A 23924-nucleotide genomic window follows, 5' to 3' on the forward strand; every position below is an offset into this window, starting at 1 on the left:
ATAGAGATTATTAAAGTATAGATATTATTAAAGTATAGATATTATGAAACAATAGAGATTATGAAAGTATAGAGATTATTAAAGTATAGATGTTATTAAAGTATAGATATTATTAAAGTATAGATATTATGAAACTATAGAGATTATGAAAGTATAGAGATTATTAAAGTATAGATGTTATTAAAGTATAGATATTATTAAAGTATAGATATTATGAAACTATAGAGATTATGAAAGTATAGAGATTATTAAAGTATAGATATTATGAAAGTATAGATATTATGAAACTATAGAGATTATGAAAGTATAGAGATTATGAAAGTATAGATATTATGAAAGTATAGATATTATGAAAGTATAGATATTATGAAAGTATAGAGATTATGAAACTATATAGATTATGAAAGTATAGAGATTTGAAAGTATAGATATTATGAAAGTATAGAGATTATGAAAGTATAGAGATTATGAAAGTATAGATATTATGAAAGTATAGATATTATGAAAATATAGATATTATGAAAATATAGAGATTATGAAAATATAGATATTATGAAAATATAGAGATTATGAAAGTATAGATATTATGAAAATATAGAGATTATGAAAGTATAGATATTATGAAAGTATAGAGATTATGAAAGTATAGAGATTATGAAAGTATAGATATTATGAAAGTATAGATATTATGAAAATATAGATATTATGAAAATATAGAGATTATGAAAGTATAGAGATTATGAAAGTATAGATATTATTAAAGTATAGATATTATGAAAGTATAGAGATTATGAAACTATAGAGATTATGAAAGTATAGAGATTATTAAAGTATAGATATTATTAAAGTATAGATATTATGAAACTATAGAGATTATGAAAATATAGATATTATGAAACTATAGAGATTATGAATGTATAGAGATCATGAAACTATAGAGATTATGAAACTATAGAGATTATGAAACTATAGAAATTGTGAAAGTATAGATATTATGAAAGTATAGAGATTATGAAAGTATAGAGATTATGAAAGTATTGATATTATGAAAGTATAGAGATTATGAAAGTATAGAGATTATGAAAGCATAAGTGTACACAAATAAAGGAAGTAAACTTTGTATATTTATATTATATATTAATGTTTCCAAATTAAAACTTCTTTACTGAATGAAAACTTAGTATGTAATAAATAAAAATTTTGAAAACCTATAAACTCCTTAATAGAACAGAAGAACTAAACTGAATTATATTTTTCAATTATACAAAATACAAAAACTATTTACGAAGAAGAAGAAGAAGAAGAAGAAGAAGAAACAAATTCAATTATGTTGCAGTCGGTAAAAATAGCTGCCAAAAGCTCAAAATTAAAAAAAAAATGGAACTTGGCAGGTATAAATTAAATAAACGTGCTATTTCTACATATGCGTAAATATGTCTTTAACAGCATTATTTTTCAAACTTTTTATATGCGTATGGACCGAGATCGGATTGTAATGAATAATCTGGAGAACTAAATTATTCGACTTCAATTTTAGTCTTTTTTTTTTTCACTTTTGAAATCAATACTATGTATTGCATCGAATAGAGTAACAGCTCTGTAATAATAAATATGAAATCCGTACAAAATAAAAGATTATATTTAAGCATATTTAACGACCAGGCTACACCGGCCAGTCATTTCTATATATTGGGTACAATATAATAATCATTAGAGCATTGGCTCTATAATAACAAATACGTAATTTGCATAAATCAAACTATTATATTTAAAACTTATTTTACGACCGGGCAACGCCGGGGCGGCCTGATAGCATATATAAATATTGCACCGTCACAAAAAAATTCCATGAGTAACAACACTACAGGACATAACCATTTCAGAGTTTTAGAAGGAAAAAAACTAACAAGTTCGACAACTCCGTCATCTAAAATGAATTCCGGAAGAATTCATTCACTTTATTTCCATAATAGGACATTTTCTTTCTTTTTTCTTCTTTCTATACCGATTATCGCATCAAAGGAAGTAGTGAAGGATCTAGAGGTTTATATGAGCAAAGATGCAACCTTCACACAACATATTGACCACACCACAACGCTTATATGAACACTAACAGGATGGATACTGAGAACCTTCAGGAGTATGAACAGTGAGTACATCAGGGATTTTCATTTCTTTTTTTAAATTTTCTAGTTTGAAACGCCTTTTTCTTATTTTTTTAAACTTTATCGATTGAGACGTTGTTTTATATGAACCAAAGTGCAAAGACTAAGCGAAGCATCATGTTTAGGACATTTTTGACAAAATTATAAACTCGGCTAGAATAATATTTCATGGCGATCGTGGTGTCTGATTAGATACTTGTTGTGCCGTTTTTGTTTTTAGACATTTCCTAGCCGTCATGTCATAGTATACTGTGTCTTTGCTCTTCAACATGATAGATTGTGGGTAAAATAATTTGCTGTATTAAATATCAGATGTAAATTCTTTTCTGGATTAAATGCTCACAGGATTTGACAGAAACAATTTTAGGATTTATTTCTCCGATGAATTGCACTTTTTTTTTCAAGGTTATTTTTCAACGGGATTTCTTATATTCCCCATTGGATCAGATTTATTTATTTCATTTTTTTATTCTATTTTATTTTTATTTATTGATTTATTTGCAATGGATTTCGCTTTCATGGAGATTTGCATTTTACCAACATCAGCAAACATCTGAAATGACGCTTTCGTGAAGAACATAAGATGTTGTTGTTGTTGTTATTGTTGTTGTTGTTGTTGGTGGTGATGGTGGTGGTGGTGGTGGTGGTGGTGGTTACTGTAGTGACAGTTAAGATGGTTGTGCTTACGGTGGTGGTGATGACAGTAGTTATGGCTGTGATGGTAGTAGTAACAGTGGAGGTGGTTGTTGTGGTGATATTTATGATGGTGGTGATGAAGATAGTGATTGTTATGATGGTGGTAGTGATTATGATGGTCAGATATTTTTTCCAGTCCAAATATTTCTTGAAAGTGTCAGGGGACACTCTCCTTATATTTCTTATTGTGGCTGAAATACAGTTGAATGTTCTTGTGCCTCTGTAGGCGAAGCTGTAGTGGATGAAGGACTTGAGCCTCTGTGTAGTCCCAGGTGTAGTTTTTATATAATAGAGCCTTCCTTGCCGCTGTCGGGTTCTTTTTACTATTGTTGTGTCTGGAACCCTTCCAAGATTTTAATATATCATTCTCTTCGACGCTGTAGTGAATACAGTTGCAGTTCCTTCAGCACCCCCCAGTAATTCATTTGGTCTACTCCACATATTTTGCTGATGAATGTTCTCTTGGGTGCTTCTATTTTGCAGATTTCTCTTACTTCTTGTGGAGACCACAGATGACAGCAGTATTCCAACCTTGGAAGAACAAGGGATTTCCATAGTGTGAGCATGTACTCACTGTTCCTACTCCTGAAGGTTCTCAGTATCCATCCTGTTAGTGTTCATGTAAGCGTTGTGGTGTGGTCAATATGTTGTGTGAAGGTTGCATCTTTGCTCATATAAACCTCTAGATCCTTCACTACTTCCTTTGATGTGATTTCTTGTTGCCCACACTAGAATCGAGATGTTGTCTTGAGATGGTCTTCATCACAATAATGGAGGAGTTCAAATGTGTCGCATTTTGGAGGAGTTCAAATGTGTCGCGTTTAAAGCCATATTGTTTTCATTAGGCCATTATATAATTTTATTGAGGTTTTCTTGTAAAAGTCTTGAGTCATGTGGTGTAAAGATCCTTTTTATGATTCGTGTGTCGTCAGCAAAAGGTGTTGCTATGGTGTGTTTCAGGTCTCTGTCTATGTTAGTAACCATTATAAGAAACGATAGAGGATCTAATACTGAGCCTTGTGGTATGCTGCTGATGACCTTACTTTCCTCTGATAAGCTCCCTCGATTGATTACTTTTCGTGTCCTATCTGAGAGGAAGCTGTGTATCCACGTCCCGAGTTTTCCATAAATTCTGAATGAGCGAATTTTATGCAGGAGAATACCGATGTCTACTTTGTCAAAAGCTTTTGCAAAATCTATAAAGATTATGTCTACGTTATCTCCATCTTGAATATCATGTAGCATGTTTTCATAGTGAGATAGTAGCTATGACAAGCAGTGGTGACGGTGGTGATTGTGATCGTGGTGACGGTGGTGGTGGTGATTATGGATCACCAGTCAGCAAGTGCTGAAATCCACCTTCAAGTTTGGTTATATGAATCCCGGTTTGTTTGAATCATTAATGTAGGGTAATGTTGAATCATTAATGTAGGGTAATGTTGAATCATTAATGTAGGGTAATGTTGAATCATTAATGAGGGTTTAAGGTAATGTTGGTTATCGATATCGTTACAGAAATTTGCGTCTTCAAATAACGTTGGAGCTCATCAGTGTGGCTTATCTGTACATGTTGTGTGAAGAAAAAAGACAGCTACCCACTTTAAGCAAATGCATATTGGGTGTTGGAAACAACATTGCAAATAAAATAATATTCAGAAACACGAAAAAATAGAATGTATCGTGCAAGGAAAAAAAAAGGAAAACATGATTAATTTTAGTAAACTTATATTTTTTAAGAGTGATATGCAGAGGAGAAAATGTGAACATGTATTAAAGAAATTGAAAGTTTGTTCTTGAATTTAGATGTGTTTGTTTAATTTGTGCCTGAGATGTGTGTGAAAGAATTTATACTAAGGGACGCTTAAGAATGAATAATAAAAATGCAAGAATATTAGAAATGCGTATGTGTATATTCAAGGTTCCATTTTGTGTGTGGGTATGTGTGAGCACATGTGTGTGTTTTTACGTTTTTGTTGGGCGCTTGTGTGGCGTGATTGTTATTATCTCCACAAAGTGTCAGCCAGTAGAACTCTGTCTCTGTCTGTCCGTCTGTCTGTCTGTATGTCTGTCTGTCTGTCTGTCTGTCTGTCTGTCTCTCTCTCTCTCTCTCTCTTGTTTTTAGTTATGAAGTGACTATATTGGAATTATTTAGTTTATACAGGTTCAAAAAGTTAATCTTTCAAATGAGCGGAACCCTTTTTATCGGTTGAAAATGGTGGAGTTAACACATTTACATATTAATGGAAAACACACACGTACATACACAGTTGGATCCGACCTGACTTCAACTCAGTGGCGTAGCTAGACCTTTTGCCGCCCGGGGCGGTAATAAAATTTGCCCCCCCCCCGGCATTTGGGTGTCCTGAAAATTCGTCCATGGAAAAATGCGTCCATGGAAAATTCGCCCATGGATAATTCGTCCGTGGAAAATTCGTCCATTTTTGCTAGGTAGGAAAACTGGTCCATTATTGTTAAGTTAACATTTATTCTGTAGTTGCTTAATTTTCATACCTTGCGAAAATTAGTTCTACGGTATCTAATTTTCCTAAATTCAATTAAATTAAAATTAAAATATGAAAACTGATTTTTAATATTTTTTATTCATTTGAGATTTTATCTGTTTTCCTTTTGTTTTAAGTAGATGGTGGGGGTTGCCCGGGGTGATTTTGTCCGATCCCCCAGCTAGCAATTGTAAGGTTTACAAGGAGTTATAAAAAGTATGCTACAAAAACAAACGTTTGATACTTTCAAAGTCTTAGCCTCATGAATTGGACAGTAATAAAATTAATGAATTCAAACTTTCACATCTAATGCTATTTCCTCTTTGATGTCGGTGTATATACACCCAAATATCCAACTTTCTTTTCGCACCTATTCGATAAAAATTTATATGAAAGTTCCCCTTTAAGTATGAAATCTTTCTGAGGTCATTTTGTTTTTTGGGTGCTTGGCCGAAGCCTGGGCTTGGCACTATCCTGTTAGGTCAGCCGGTCACTGAGTATATCTCCAGAAATAATTAATGCTTGCATTTTTTAAACTTAGTGATTGAAATGAATTAAAGCAATTTATTCTCGATTAATGGAAATTTTGAAAACTCCAAACTGTTAAACTATTTATCAAGTAATAATTTACAATTGCGTTTGGAGTTTTCAAAATTTCCATTAATTGAGAATAAATTGCTTTAATTCATTTCAAGATCGGTTTTTAATGTAGAGACAGTTCAACCTAGATTAAAACAAAAAAAAAATGCCTCAATCTTGAAGGATATATTATATATATTTGTTTATATATATATATATATATATATATATATATATATATATATATATGTATGTATCTACATGTATGTATGTATATATGTATGCATATATTTATATTATATATGCATATATATACATATATGTATATATTTATATTATATATATATATATATACATATATTTATATATACATATATGTATATATAAGACACACATTTTTCTGATTCTGATACCTCAAAAATTTCCGATTTTTTACAACTTTTTCAGTATAAAATGTCAGATTTTTTGTTAGATTTTGTTTATTTTTATTTATTTTTTTCTACTTTCTATTTTTACTTTCTCAAAATGCCGCCCCCTGACATATGCCGCTCGCAAAATAGGGACATCTTTTTGCGATTCCAATAACTACAAATGTTCCCATTTTTTATAACCTTTTCGATAAAAAGTTTCAGATTTTTTGTTAGCATTTTTTTCGATTTTCCCTTTTACCATCTTAAAATGCCGCCCCCATGCCGCCCCCCCCCGTGACGCTCAGAAAATAGGGACACATTTTTTCTGATTTCGATACCCCCCAAAATTCCGATTTTTTACAACCTTTTTGGTATAAAATTTCATATTTTTTGTTAGCTTTTGTTTATTTTTATTTATTTATTCTACTTTCTATTTTTACTCTCTCAAAATGCCGCCCCCTCAGGTTTGCCGCCCGCCCCCCCCTAGCTATGCCAGTGCTTCAACTTACATACAAACTTTCTCATAAAAACGTCCTTATATATGAACTCTTCTCTATTCTCTTCTTTAGAGGCACATATTCGACATAACATGGACTTTCTGGCTTTTTATTTTCGTCTTTCTATTTCCTTCCCTCTATTTGTATGTTAATGAAGATGACTCAATAAAGTTGTTTTACATGTTAAAAATGGATTTCATCGGCCCATTTTCAATAATGATTACCCAGAGAGCATGCGGTCTTCGACAACTTTTTCGTCGCCTTCATTCTTCTTAACTTTTTTCAAGAATACAATGGACATTCAGAGCCATTATTTTCTGGTGGAATTCATCAGGTTCTATACAGATAAGGAAGGCTCTGTAGATTGGCTAAAACGAGGACCGCTTCACTACGATCAATAGAGGATTATAATGGCTTTTCAAGATCAAGGCTTGATGACCAAATGATGATCAAATGATGAGTGATCTAAGCAATGACAACAAGTGACGGTTCTGTCACATTGAAGTAGAAATTGTGAGCCTCTGACACCCAGTTGTAAGATTCTACTGGAGGACGGCTACTATACAATACGACACAATGGAGTGTGTAACTATATCTCCACTGGACGATCTGTAAAAAGTTGAATATCAAATGAAACAGCAAATCCTGGGAACATGCATACCAGAAGAAAACAGTTGGAAATAAGTCATACACCATCCACTAGGACTATGCAATTTCTACGGTTCTGTGTACCTAAAAAACGGAGCTATTAAACTGACATAGTGATATGCGACAAGATTGTGAAAGAAGCAACCTTAGTAGAAGTTATTGTCTCCCAATGATGCTGAGTTAAACAGAGGTGAGAGGGAAAAGATAACGAAATATCAAAATCTTATTTATGACATGAAAAGGAACTGGAATCTTAAGAAAATCACCATTATTACAGTAATTATAGGAGCAACGGGACATAAAAAGGAATTTCAGAAACTAACTGGCAAATATACCCGGTGAAACAAGTGTAAGAGAGATTCAAACAATTGCACTTAAAGAGACGTCCAGAACCTTAAAAAATGTCACGATTTGAATGTACGAGATAGCAGGTGGTAAGATGACCCATACTCAGAGTGAACAAAATGATAAGAAAATTAAAAAAACAAACAATATTGCCTCAATGTATATTTTTAAAAAGTAAAAGAAACAAACCCTTTTCACTGAAAAGCAAAATCACATTTCCAACCGGATACGTCACTGAACAGCAAAGACAAGCTTTAAAAGGTTTCAACTGAACATTCAAACTCCCAAAACTCTAAAACGTTTTTTTCTGCCAAAGATTGATAATAAAAATATTATTTATATACTAGCAGGACTCATTAACCGGTGTTGCCCGGTGGTAGCATGCCCCCTCTCTCACGTAAAAATTTCAAATACGGCTGTTATTTTTGCTGTTGGCGAAATATTAAATTACTAAGGTCTGTATTACCAAAATAGTCAAATCAGTTGTTTTATTTTTTTTAATAAGTGTAATAATAATATGTACCTCGAATGCTCGCCACAGCTTTACCCCCCATCCTGTATGTAACACTATGTAACTGTAATTTAATATTATCATCCTAACTTTTTTTTACCATTTAAAGAAGGTTTAAATAAACTCCTAATAATTTTTACAAATTTTTTACAGCATACAAAATAATGTAAATGCGAGACAAAAATCGTTTCTATGTAGTGATGTTTGTGAAGACATAACTATGTTTAAGAAATCTAGAAAAAAAATCAAATAATAGTCATATTATCCTATAATTTTCGATATTTATTCATTATTAAATAAACTTGTTTAGTAAATAATCTGTGCTTCAGCCTTCTCAGATGTATATGATAGCAGATGGTATCGCACTTTGCCATCATAAGTACCCTCTACATTGGTTATGCATTTTTGGTACCACGCTATTTGTAAATAGTGTTTTCAGGTTAAATTCAAGTTTCACGCTAATTTTTCTAATAGTGACAAAACACCTTCCCCTTTTGAAGGTTAAAATGGCTTTGTAAATCAAAACAATAGTATTTCAGCACAGTACCAAAAATACATAAGTACCAAAAATACATAAGTACCAAAAATACATAAGTACCAAAAATTGTACTTTGTATTGTTCAACGCTTTTAATATAAAAAAAATAAAAACATGTACTCATTGTCAAACTTCGGTACTTCTGCATTTAAAGTCAGTTTTTCCATGATTCTCAGTGGAAAAAGAAGAAAAAAGTGAAGGAAAGATTTAAAAAGGAAAAATAACAGAAAGGGCAAGTATCATTGTGCCAACGTATAATAAAACCCCCAACCTCCCCATATTAAGAACGGCTATCGAAATACCCCCCCACCCCGAAAGCCGGTTTTAACACAGGGAGGTTGGGTTGTGTATTTTGAAAGCCCTTCTTAACAAGGGGAGGTTGGGTGTGTTTATACTACGTTTGGGCAGGTCGTAAGAAAAAAGCACAAATAACTTTGCATACACAAACAAACCCCCCAAAACATCACAACCTCACATGTGCAATAATAACGTGATTAAATTATACTCATGTAAAATTAGTGAAACATTTAAAAAAAACAAAAAAAAACAAAAAAAAAACAAAAGGAAACAATATTTTTATCTCGAGTGTTCGTAATAATAACTTAGTAAAAGCGAATTACTATATCATTATATCTCTTACGAAAATAAAATCTAATTATGAATTATTTTTTATGAGTGTCTGTCACTATAACTGAAGTAAATAAATTACAAACTGTAAAAAATAAATACATAAATGAATAAATAAAAGAAAACTCGCACAAATAAATAATAAGCCATTTTTTTCGAACGGAAGGTATTTGTAGAGAAAAACAGGGGTTTGCATTACTGTTCTATAGATTCGAAAAAGTGGTCCAAAATTAAAATATACAACAAAGAAATATCAACATTATAAAAGTTACTTTGCAACCCACCTGAATCATTTATTAGTGTTTTAAAGTAGTTTTAAAAGCTCTTTATTTCATATCAAATATTAACTTTTTATGAGTCGTAAGAATTCAAGATGGCCAAAACTTACTATCTCCCCCCCTTCTCGTTTTCAAATTTTAGTTCGCACACATTTTGGTGGGAGGAGTGTGCCTCGTTTTCACGCCGTCACTTCTTCCAACCGTCGTTTCACTCTCTGCGCTCTTCACCCTGCTTAAAAAATGTACCGTTTATATGCTGCCCATTTCTCCACTTATGCAAATTGACTATCAACCAGAGCCATCTAGTTTTCCATTTCTCCAAACAGCCAATTTGCAAAGGGGGCAACTCAAACCACACGCCCCCTTGATCTACACGATCATCACATGTCAACCCATCACGTAGTCGCTCGACCAACATGGCAGCCGTCTCTCTCTCTCTGCGATCTCCGCAGAGCCTCTTCGTGAACGTCGCTACTTGGCTTGACGTCGCTGTCTTCCTCTGATGACACCACTACCGGCCACACATCAAGGATGTGTCGAGGGATGCCGTCGATAGATACATTGTTCGGAGACTGGACACTTGTCACATGCCCCTCCCCCAGCGTGTGGTACAGCGAGCATCAGGCAGTTTGATCCACACTTCCTCTCTCACTCGCACAGTCGCTCGCTTCTCGCCTTCTTCCGCAGGTACCTGTGCAGTTCGGGGATGCCGCCACTCGTACTTGAAGACTGCCCTCTGCGGCACTGACTCACCTTTTTGCCCTGACTTTGGAGCCATATTATACCAGAAAGCAGCTTCTGGCGGCGAAATCTGGCCCCTTTCAGCTATAGCTTAATGGTTCAGTGATGCCGCTCCACAATTCCTTTTCCACCTGGTCTATATGCAGCCCTGAAATAGCACCGCACTCCCCACTTATCCAACACATTCTCCATGGCAGCTGAGCGAAAGGCAGTTCCATTGTCCATTAGCACTTCTGTCACTGGACCCCTCTCCAAAAACACCTCTTCCAAGACCTTTGCAATCTCACCTGCATTTTCCGCCTTGATTTCCCTCCAAATGGCTACTTTTCCTGGTCCACAGTCGACCATTGACAGATACGGCCTCTGTCGATAGTGCATTACGTCTATCACCAACCTGCTCCAGTTCTCTGCCACCTGAACCTCACCAGCTTCGTGTCTACTCGGTGCAGGGTCGATTGATTGACACCAGCTGCATCTCTCAACCACTGTCCTAACGGCCTCCTTTGTGATTCTGGGGTCCACCTTCCTGGCCAAGAACAAGGTTCTATCCACTCCAAAATGGTGCATGTCATGCAAATCCTTCAGAGTGTCTTCATTCAAACAACATATTGCAACAGCCGCCTCTTTCGGCGCCTTTAGCCAGGTCTTCCGCACCCTCGTCATCACATCTGCTCTGTTCTTCGCTGAAGGAACGATAGTGACCCTAAGTTGAAGATCAAATTCCCTAATCAGCTCTCTTAACATCATCAATCGACGCTTTACTAGCATCTCGGCAGCGCCTTTCGTCTTCATCCTCCTTTCTCCTGTAGCTTGGACTGGATCCAAGAGAACACAGTGGCTGAGTCGGTCCTCGCCTCAACATTCTGTAGCCCCCATTTCAAGGCTAAGTTGATGCCCTTCATAACCGCATCCAGTTCCACCACATTTATGTGAGCCACGTCGTCCTTCTTCCGCAACCAAGCAGCATCTTCTGCAGTAACACCACCTATCTCCAAGGTGACCCCCACTGCTATACAGCTTGCATCACACCACACAACACCTTCTGCACTGTTGGGTACATGCCAAACTCCTCTCACTGGATCCTCCCACTTCACATCTTCAATAATCTCTCTCATAATGTCCACAGTCTCTTTATCAACTCCATCCTCCCACTCCGCTACACTAGCTAGCCTTTTGATATAACTACATGCAGTCCGTAGCCATCCTGCAATAGGGTAATGGTCCACCAGTCTTCCGCATATTGAGAAGAGTTCTTGCCTGCTCAATTTTTCCGATACCTCCGGGATCTCATTTCCCCTCCGGAACACTAACCGTCCTATCTGGTCCTTTCTTAGTTGGAGCCCTAACACAGCTCCTCCCTCCAACGATTCCGGGCGTTTTGCAATTAGCCCAAAGCTGTTGAGGTGTTTTACTATGTCCTCCGCAGTTGTGACCATCTCATTCACCAAAATATCATCAATGTAGGAACTGGTGGCTCTTCTGACTGCGTCCTCCTTGCTTAGCACTGTTTTGAAGATCGCTGCCATGATTTTTGGTGCAGAATTCAGGCCAAAACCTAACCTAGTCAGGCAGTACGTTCGGCCCTTGTATCTGACCAGCTGGTATTTCCAGAATTCCTGTGAAATGTGGATCTGTAGGTATGCAGATTTTAAATCCACAATCGTCGCAGCCTTCTGAATCTGCCTCCACTCTCGCATGGTCTCTCCGCACACGTCCATCACATCGCCTCCCGTGTGACACGCAACATGTACGTTCAGCTCACTGAAGTCCAGTACTGGCCAAACTTTTTGTTTTGTGGGCTGAACAACCGCCATTAATGGCAGCACATCTTCCACCTTCTCCGTCCATGGTCTTAAAATCCCCTCTGAGATCCATCGGTCCACTTCCTTCTCAAATTCAATTCTTGTGCCTCCTCGCAACGTATGCTCGTAGCATTCCACTCTGTTGTTCAGTATGGGAGGTTCTCCCTTCCATGCCCACTTGACTGTCCATTTCTCACCATCAAAGTGTGCAGAGAAATCTTGGTCCTCTATCGTGGAACTTTTGTCTAACCCAGCCGTTCCTGTGACACCTTTTTCGAATTGCACACCTGCAGCCCCTTGATGTCCTCCAAATCTCACGGAGTTCCTATATACCGTAACGTTCCCTAGTCGAGCAATTGCGTCCATCCCTAGCACCACATCGACACCCGTGACAATTTTGTTAATAACAATTGCCTGGATTGTTAGTGACATCCCACGTACCATCAACCGAACGATACTTGTGCCATTGCACTTCACCTCTCTGCCGTCAACTGCTGTAATGCTGCTGGTTCCATTGCATGTGTCAACCATGTCTTTGGTGACAATTGTTGAAGTACAGCCCGTGTCGACAAGGGCTTTTGCACTTCGTCCATTTAGGGTCACCTCTACTTGTGGTGACATACCCTGAAGCACCTTCATCGAATAAGTGGGGTAGCCACCGGCGCAGTGGCTTCCCCCCTGTTCGTTTCCCTGGGGACAGACTCTGCTGATGTGGCCGACTTCCCCACAGCGGTAACACATTACTTCTGGCTTTGGCTCCCTGCACTCCCTCGGCATATGGAGGCCTTGGCATCGGTAGCATCTGCCAGAGAACCTGGGTCTCTGCCACAGTCCTCTCTGCTTTTCGTCCTTCACAATTTCCTGCTGCAGTTTGCTTCGTTGAGCGACAGCTACGATTCCCTGCTCACTCTCTTTTTTCCTGGCCAGCACCCTATATGTGTAATCAACTCCGCGGCCGATTTTCGCGCTGGGACCAGTGACATCATCACCAGGGAGCTAGCATTGCCTTTTTTATTCAAATTAAAGGGAGTTTTGTACAAACCCAAGTTCAATAAAAGATACGAAATACAGAAAATCAAATATAAGAAACAGAATAAACATATAATAAATTTATACAGTGGGATGTGCACGATCATTGGTACAAAAAAATTCCATCATTTTCCCTTAAAAAGAAATGGCAGTCAACCTGCAGTTGGATGACACCTGTAAATTTTAAAATGCATTTTTTTTTTCTTTTATATATACATATACCACACAATGTACGATCAGAAAATCTTCAGGAAACACAAATGGGAACAAAAAGCAAAAAAATTCAAATCAGATTATTCTATAAAAATTCATGTGATATATAACTAACCTTCATATTTTAGATTTGAACAGATGAGTACCCAACCAGATTCACAAATTTAAAAACTAATGATCAGATGCAAGGTTACAATAGAAGTTTGAACGGAGAATATTCCGTCAGATAATTGACTATTCACATATAAAAGGGTATAAAGGCTTGAGAAGTTCACCTACCATCCAACCTCCTCATCCTTATAGTACCTCTGGCGAACACCAAAATATCTCAGCTCCCTCGTAACCACAAGAACCCAGTGAGACCAACACCGGTGCTACAAGAGGGATGAATCCAATAAACCCTATGCTTTGATACGTTCTCCAACTTGGAGGAATTCAATAAAACAGAAACCCTAACCCTGCACAAATTAGGCAAGGCAGTCACAGTTTTAAATGTTTGTATAGCTATATGCATAAAGCCAAACAAACAAAGTTTTATGTAACCCTAACCCTAACACTGCACAAATTAGGCAAGGCAGTCACAGTTTTAAATGTTTGTATAGCTATATGCATAAAGCCAAACAAACAAAGTTTTATGTAACCCTAACCCTAACACTGCACAAATTAGGCAAGGCAGTCACAGTTTTAAATGTTTGTATAGCTATATGCATAAAGCCAAACAAACAAAGTTTTATGTAACCCTAACCCTAACCCTGCACAAATTAGGCAAGGCAGTCACAGTTTTAAATGTTTGTATAGCTATATGCATAAAGCCAAACAAACAAAGTTTTATGTAACCCTAACCCTAACCCTGCACAAATTAGGCAAGGCAGTCACAGTTTTAAATGTTTGTATAGCTATATGCATAAAGCCAAACAAACAAAGTTTTATGCAACCCTCACCCTAACCCTGCACAAATTAGGCAAGGCAGTCACAGTTTTAAATAGTTGTATAGCTATATGCATAAAGCCAAACAAACAAAGTTTTATGTAACCCTAACCCTAACCCTGCACAAATTAGGCAAGGCAGTCACAGTTTTAAATGTTTGTATAGCTATATGCATAAAGCCAAACAAACAAAGTTTTATGTAACCCTACCCCTAACCCTGCACAAATTAGGCAAGGCAGTCACAGTTTTAAATAGTTGTATAGCTATATGCATAAAGCCAAACAAACAAAGTTTTATGCAACCCTAACCCTACCCCTGCACAAATTAGGCAAGGAAGTCACAGTTTTAAATGTTTGTATAGCTATATGCATAAAGCCAAACAAACAAAGTTTTATGTAACCCTAACCCTAACCCTGCACAAATTAGGCAAGGCACTCACAGTTTTAAATGTTTGTATAGCTATATGCATAAAGCCAAACAAACAAAGTTTTATGTAACCCTAACCCTAACCCTGCACAAATTAGGCAAGGCACTCACAGTTTTAAATGTTTGTATAGCTATATGCATAAAGCCAAACAAACAAAGTTTTATGTAACCCTAAGCCTAACACTGCACAAATTAGGCAAGGCAGTCACAGTTTTAAATGTTTGTATAGCTATATGCATAAAGCCAAACAAACAAAGTTTTATGTAACCCTAACCCTAACCCTAACCCTGCACAAATAAGGCAAGGCACTCACAGTTTTAAATGTTTGTATAGCTATATGCATAAAGCCAAACAAACAAAGTTTTATGTAACCCTAACCCTAACCCTGCACAAATTAGGCAAGGCAGTCACAGTTTTAAATGTTTGTATAGCTATATGCATAAAGCCAAACAAACAAAGTTTTATGTAACCCTAACCCTAACACTGCACAAATAAGGCAAGGCAGTCACAGTTTTAAATGTTTGTATAGCTATATGCATAAAGCAAAACAAACAAAGTTTTATGTAACCCTAACCCTAACCCTGCACAAATTAGGCAAGGCACTCACAGTTTTAAATGTTTGTATAGCTATATGCATAAAGCCAAACAAACAAAGTTTTATGTAACCCTAACCCTAACCCTGCACAAATTAGGCAAGGCAGTCACAGTTTTAAATGTTTGTATAGCTATATGCATAAAGCCAAACAAATAAAGTTTTATGTAACCCTAACCCTAACACTGCACAAATTAGGCAAGGCAGTCACAGTTTTAAATGTTTGTATAGCTATATGCATAAAGCCAAACAAACAAAGTTTTATGTAACCCTAACCCTAACCCTGCACAAATTAGGCAAGGCAGTCACAGTTTTAAATGTTTGTATAGCTATATGCATAAAGCCAAACAAACAAAGTTTTATGTAACCCTAACCCTGCACAAATTAGGCAAGGCAGTCACAGTTTTAAATGTTTGTATAGCTATATGCATAAAGCCAAACAAACAAAGTTTTATGTAACCCTAAGCCTAACACTGCACAAATTAGGCAAGGTAGTCACAGTTTTAAATGTTTGTATAGCTATATGCATAAAGCCAAACAAACAAAGTTTTATGTAACCCTAACCCTAACCCTGCACAAATTAGGCAAGGCACTCACAGTTTTAAATGTTTGTATAGCTATATGCATAAAGCCAAACAAACAAAGTTTTATGTAACCCTAACCCTAACCCTGCACAAATTAGGCAAGGCAGTCACAGTTTTAAATGTTTGTATAGCTATATGAATAAAGCCAAACAAACAAAGTTTTATGCAACCCTAACCCTAAGCCTGCACAAATTAGGCAAGGCAGTCACAGTTTTAAATGTTTGTATAGCTATATGCATACAGCCAAACAAACAAAGTGTTATGCAACCCTAACCCTAACCCTGCACAAATTAGGCAAGGCAGTCACAGTTTTAAATGTTTGTATAGCTATATGCATACAGCCAAACAAACAAAGTTTTATGCAACCCTAACACTAACCCTGCACAAATTAGGCAAGGCAGTCACAGTTTTAAATAGTTGTATAGCTATATGCATAAAGCCAAACAAACAAAGTTTTATGTAACCCTAACCCTAACCCTGCACAAATTAGGCAAGGCAGTCACAGTTTTAAATGTTTGTATAGCTATATGCATAAAGCCAAACAAACAAAGTTTTATGTAACCCTACCCCTTACCCTGCACAAATTAGGCAAGGCAGTCACAGTTTTAAATAGTTGTATAGCTATATGCATAAAGCCAAACAAACAAAGTTTTATGCAACCCTAACCCTACCCCTGCACAAATTAGGCAAGGAAGTCACAGTTTTAAATGTTTGTATAGCTATATGCATAAAGCCAAACAAACAAAGTTTTATGTAACCCTAACCCTAACCCTGCACAAATTAGGCAAGGCACTCACAGTTTTAAATGTTTGTATAGCTATATGCATAAAGCCAAACAAACAAAGTTTTATGTAACCCTAACCCTAACCCTGCACAAATTAGGCAAGGCACTCACAGTTTTAAATGTTTGTATAGCTATATGCATAAAGCCAAACAAACAAAGTTTTATGTAACCCTAAGCCTAACACTGCACAAATTAGGCAAGGCAGTCACAGTTTTAAATGTTTGTATAGCTATATGCATAAAGCCAAACAAACAAAGTTTTATGTAACCCTAACCCTAACCCTGCACAAATAAGGCAAGGCACTCACAGTTTTAAATGTTTGTATAGCTATATGCATAAAGCCAAACAAACAAAGTTTTATGTAACCCTAACCCTAACCCTGCACAAATTAGGCAAGGCAGTCACAGTTTTAAATGTTTGTATAGCTATATGCATAAAGCCAAACAAACAAAGTTTTATGTAACCCTAACCCTAACACTGCACAAATAAGGCAAGGCAGTCACAGTTTTAAATGTTTGTATAGCTATATGCATAAAGCCAAACAAACAAAGTTTTATGTAACCCTAACCCTAACCCTGCACAAATTAGGCAAGGCACTCACAGTTTTAAATGTTTGTATAGCTATATGCATAAAGCCAAACAAACAAAGTTTTATGTAACCCTAACCCTAACCCTGCACAAATTAGGCAAGGCAGTCACAGTTTTAAATGTTTGTATAGCTATATGCATAAAGCCAAACAAATAAAGTTTTATGTAACCCTAACCCTAACACTGCACAAATTAGGCAAGGCAGTCACAGTTTTAAATGTTTGTATAGCTATATGCATAAAGCCAAACAAACAAAGTTTTATGTAACCCTAACCCTAACCCTGCACAAATTAGGCAAGGCACTCACAGTTTTAAATGTTTGTATAGCTATATGCATAAAGCCAAACAAACAAAGTTTTATGTAACCCTAACCCTGCACAAATTAGGCAAGGCAGTCACAGTTTTAAATGTTTGTATAGCTATATGCATAAAGCCAAACAAACAAAGTTTTATGTAACCCTAAGCCTAACACTGCACAAATTAGGCAAGGTAGTCACAGTTTTAAATGTTTGTATAGCTATATGCATAAAGCCAAACAAACAAAGTTTTATGTAACCCTAACCCTAACCCTGCACAAATTAGGCAAGGCACTCACAGTTTTAAATGTTTGTATAGCTATATGCATAAAGCCAAACAAACAAAGTTTTATGTAACCCTAAGCCTAACACTGCACAAATTAGGCAAGGCAGTCACAGTTTTAAATGTTTGTATAGCTATATGCATAAAGCCAAACAAACAAAGTTTTATGTAACCCTAACCCTAACCCTAACCCTGCACAAATAAGGCAAGGCACTCACAGTTTTAAATGTTTGTATAGCTATATGCATAAAGCCAAACAAACAAAGTTTTATGTAACCCTAACCCTAACCCTGCACAAATTAGGCAAGGCAGTCACAGTTTTAAATGTTTGTATAGCTATATGCATAAAGCCAAACAAACAAAGTTTTATGTAACCCTAACCCTAACACTGCACAAATAAGGCAAGGCAGTCACAGTTTTAAATGTTTGTATAGCTATATGCATAAAGCCAAACAAACAAAGTTTTATGTAACCCTAACCCTAACCCTGCACAAATTAGGCAAGGCACTCACAGTTTTAAATGTTTGTATAGCTATATGCATAAAGCCAAACAAACAAAGTTTTATGTAACCCTAACCCTAACCCTGCACAAATTAGGCAAGGCAGTCACAGTTTTAAATGTTTGTATAGCTATATGCATAAAGCCAAACAAATAAAGTTTTATGTAACCCTAACCCTAACACTGCACAAATTAGGCAAGGCAGTCACAGTTTTAAATGTTTGTATAGCTATATGCATAAAGCCAAACAAACAAAGTTTTATGTAACCCTAACCCTAACCCTGCACAAATTAGGCAAGGCACTCACAGTTTTAAATGTTTGTATAGCTATATGCATAAAGCCAAACAAACAAAGTTTTATGTAACCCTAACCCTGCACAAATTAGGCAAGGCAGTCACAGTTTTAAATGTTTGTATAGCTATATGCATAAAGCCAAACAAACAAAGTTTTATGTAACCCTAAGCCTAACACTGCACAAATTAGGCAAGGTAGTCACAGTTTTAAATGTTTGTATAGCTATATGCATAAAGCCAAACAAACAAAGTTTTATGTAACCCTAACCCTAACCCTGCACAAATTAGGCAAGGCACTCACAGTTTTAAATGTTTGTATAGCTATATGCATAAAGCCAAACAAACAAAGTTTTATGTAACCCTAACCCTAACCCTGCACAAATTAGGCAAGGCAGTCACAGTTTTAAATGTTTGTATAGCTATATGAATAAAGCCAAACAAACAAAGTTTTATGCAACCCTAACCCAAAGCCTGCACAAATTAGGCAAGGCAGTCACAGTTTTAAATGTTTGTATAGCTATATGCATACAGCCAAACAAACAAAGTGTTATGCAACCCTAACCCTAACCCTGCACAAATTAGGCAAGGCAGTCACAGTTTTAAATGTTTGTATAGCTATATGCATACAGCCAAACAAACAAAGTTTTATGCAACCCTAACACTAACCCTGCACAAATTAGGCAAGGCAGTCACAGTTTTAAATAGTTCTATAGCTATATGCATAAAGCCAAACAAACAAAGTTTTATGTAACCCTAACCCTAACCCTGCACAAATTAGGCAAGGCAGTCACAGTTTTAAATGTTTGTATAGCTATATGCATAAAGCCAAACAAACAAAGTTTTATGTAACCCTAACCCTAACACTGCACAAATTAGGCAAGGCAGTCACAGTTTTAAATGTTTGTATAGCTATATGCATAAAGCCAAACAAACAAAGTTTTATGTAACCCTAACCCTAACCCTGCACAAATTAGGCAAGGCAGTCACAGTTTTAAATGTTTGTATAGCTATGTGAATAAAGCCAAACAAACAAAGTTTTATGCAACCCTAACCCTTACCCTGCACAAATTAGGCAAGGCAGTCACAGTTTTAAATGTTTGTATAGCTATATGCATAAAGCCAAACAAACAAAGTTTTATGTAACCCTAACCCTAACCCTGCACAAATTAGGCAAGGCAGTCACAGTTTTAAATGTTTGTATAGCTATATGCATAAAGCCAAACAAACAAAGTTTTATGTAACCCTAACCCTAACCCTGCACAAATTAGGCAAGGCACTCACAGTTTTAAATGTTTGTATAGCTATATGCATAAAGCCAAACAAACAAAGTTTTATGTAACCCTAACCCTAACCCTGCACAAATTAAGCAAGGCAGTCACAGTTTTAAATGTTTGTATAGCTATATGCATAAAGCCAAACAAACAAAGTTTTATGCAACCCTAACCCTAACCCTGCACAAATTAGGCAAGGCACTCACAGTTTTAAATGTTTGTATAGCTATATGCATAAAGCCAAACAAACAAAGTTTTATGTAACCCTAACCCTAACCCTGCACAAATTAGGCAAGGCACTCACAGTTTTAAATGTTTGTATAGCTATATGCATAAAGCCAAACAAACAAAGTTTTATGTAACCCTAACCCTAACCCTGCACAAATTAGGCAAGGCAGTCACAGTTTTAAATGTTTGTATAGCTATATGAATAAAGCCAAACAAACAAAGTTTTATGCAACCCTAACCCTAACCCTGCACAAATTAGGCAAGGCAGTCACAGTTTTAAAAGTTTGTATAGCTATATGCATAAAGCCAAACAAACAAAGTTTTATGTAAACCTAAGGCTAACACTGCACAAATTAGGCAAGGCAGTCACAGTTTTAAATGTTTGTATAGCTATATGCATAAAGCCAAACAAACAAAGTTTTATGTAACCCTAACCCTAACCCTGCACAAATTAGGCAAGGCACTCACAGTTTTAAATGTTTGTATAGCTATATGCATAAAGCCAAACAAACAAAGTTTTATGTAACCCTAACCCTAACCCTGCACAAATTAGGCAAGGCAGTCACAGTTTTAAATGTTTGTATAGCTATATGAATAAAGCCAAACAAACAAAGTTTTATGCAACCCTAACCCTAACCCTGCACAAATTAGGCAAGTCAGTCACAGTTTTAAATGTTTGTATAGCTATATGCATAAAGCCAAACAAACAAAGTTTTATGTAACCCTAACCCTAACCCTGCACAAATTAGGCAAGGCACTCACAGTTTTAAATGTTTGTATAGCTATATGCATAAAGCCAAACAAACAAAGTTTTATGTAACCCTAACCCTAACCCTGCACAAATTAGGCAAGGCAGTCACAGTTTTAAATGTTTGTATAGCTATATGAATAAAGCCAAACAAACAAAGTTTTATGCACCCCTAACCCTAACCCTGCACAAATTAGGCAAGGCAGTCACAGTTTTAAATGTTTGTATAGCTATATGCATAAAGCAAAACAAACAAAGTTTTATGTAACCCTAACCTAACCCTGCACAAATTAGGCAAGGCAGTCACAGTTTTAAATGTTTGTATAGCTATATGCATAAAGCCAAACAAACAAAGTTTTATGTAACCCTAACCCTAACCGTGCACAAATTAGGCAAGGCAGTCACAGTTTTAAATGTTTGTATAGCTATATGCATAAAGCCAAACAAATAAAGTTTTATGTAACCCTAACCCTAACACTGCACAAATTAGGCAAGGCAGTCACAGTTTTAAATGTTTGTATAGCTATATGCATAAAGCCAAACAAACAAAGTTTTATGTAACCCTACCCTAACCCTGCACAAATTAGGCAAGGCAGTCACAGTTTTAAATGTTTGTATAGCTATATGCATGAAGCCAAACAAACAAAGTTTTATGTAACCCTTCCCCTAACCCTGCACAAATTAGGCAAGGCAGTCACAGTTTTAAATGTTTGTATAGCTATATGCATAAAGCCAAACAAATAAAGTTTTATGTAACCCTAACCCTAACACTGCACAAATTAGGCAAGGCAGTCACAGTTTTAAATAGTTGTATAGCTATATGCATAAAGCCAAACAAACAAAGTTTTATGTAACCCTAACCCTAACCCTGCACAAATTAGGCAAGGCAGTCACAGTTTTAAATAGTTGTATAGCTATATGCATAAAGCCAAACAAACAAAGTTTTATGTAACCCTAACCCTAACCCTGCACAAATTAGGCAAGGCAGTCACAGTTTTAAATGTTTGTATAGCTATATGAATAAAGCCAAACAAACAAAGTTTTAGGCACCCCTAACCCTAACCCTACACAAATTAGGCAAGGCAGTCACAGTTTTAAATGTTTGTATAGCTATATGCATAAAGCCAAACAAACAAAGTTTTATGTAACCCTAACCCTAACCCTGCACAAATTAGGCAAGGCAGTCACAGTTTTAAATGTTTGTATAGCTATATGCATAAAGCCAAACAAACAAAGTTTTATGTAACCCTAACCCTAACCCTGCAAAAAATAGGCAAGGCAATCACAGTTTTAAATGTTTGTATAGCTATATGCATAAAGCCAAACAAACAAAGTTTTATGTAACCCTAACCCTAACCCTGCACAAATTAGGCAAGGCACTCACAGTTTTAAATGTTTGTATAGCTATATGCATAAAGCCAAACAAATAAAGTTTTATGTAACCCTAACCCTAACACTGCACAAATTAGGCAAGGCAGTCACAGTTTTAAATGTTTGTATAGCTATATGCATAAAGCCAAACAAACAAAGTTTTATGTAACCCTAACCCTAACCCTGCACAAATTAGGCAAGGCAGTCACAGTTTTAAATGTTTGTATAGCTATATGCATAAAGCCAAACAAACAAAGTTTTATGTAACCCTAACCCTAACCCTAACACTGAAAAAATTAGGCAAGGCAGTCTCAGTTTTAAATGTTTGTATAGCTATATGCATAAAGCCAAACAAACAAAGTTTTATGTAACCCTAACCCTAACCCTGCACAAATTAGGTAAGGCAGTCACAGTTTTAAATGTTTGTATAGCTATATGCATAAAGCCAAACAAACAAAGTTTTATGTAACCCTACCCCTAACCCTGCACAAATTAGGCAAGGCAGTCACAGTTTTAAATGTTTGTATAGCTATATGCATAAAGCCAAACAAACAAAGTTTTATGTAACCCTAACCCTAACCCTGCACAAATTAGGCAAGCCAGTCACAGTTTTAAATGTTTGTATAGCTATATGCATAAAGCCAAACAAACAAAGTTTTATGTAACCCTAACCCTAACCCTGCACAAATTAGGCAAGGCAGTCACAGTTTTAAATGTTTGTATAGCTATATGCATAAAGCCAAACAAATAAAGTTTTATGTAACCCTAACCCTAACACTGCACAAATTAGGCAAGGCAGTAACAGTTTTAAATGTTTGTATAGCTATATGCATAAAGCCAAACAAACAAAGTTTTATGTAACCCTAACCCTAACCCTGCAAAAAATAGGCAAGGCAGTCACAGTTTTAAATGTTTGTATAGCTATATGCATAAAGCCAAACAAACAAAGTTTTATGTAACCCTAACCCTAACCCTGCACAAATTAGGCAAGGCAGTCACAGTTTTAAATGTTTGTATAGCTATATGCATAAAGCCAAACAAATAAAGTTTTATGTAACCCTAACCCTAACACTGCACAAATTAGGCAAGGCAGTCACAGTTTTAAATGTTTGTATAGCTATATGCATAAAGCCAAACAAACAAAGTTTTATGTAACCCTAACCCTAACCCTGCACAAATTAGGCAAGGCAGTCACAGTTTTAAATGTTTGTATAGCTATATGCATAAAGCCAAACAAACAAAGTTTTATGTAACCCTAACCCTAACCCTGCACAAATTAGGCAAGGCAGTCACAGTTTTAAATGTTTGTATAGCTATATGCATAAAGCCAAACAAACAAAGTTTTATGTAACCCTAACCCTAACCCTGCACAAATTAGGCAAGGCAGTCACAGTTTTAAATGTTTGTATAGCTATATGCATAAAGCCAAACAAATAAAGTTTTATGTAACCCTA

This window comes from Euprymna scolopes, chromosome 6, assembly GCF_053919585.1.
Source record: "Euprymna scolopes isolate OS-2025 chromosome 6, ASM5391958v1, whole genome shotgun sequence".
NCBI classification, from domain to species: domain Eukaryota; kingdom Metazoa; phylum Mollusca; class Cephalopoda; order Sepiida; family Sepiolidae; genus Euprymna; species Euprymna scolopes.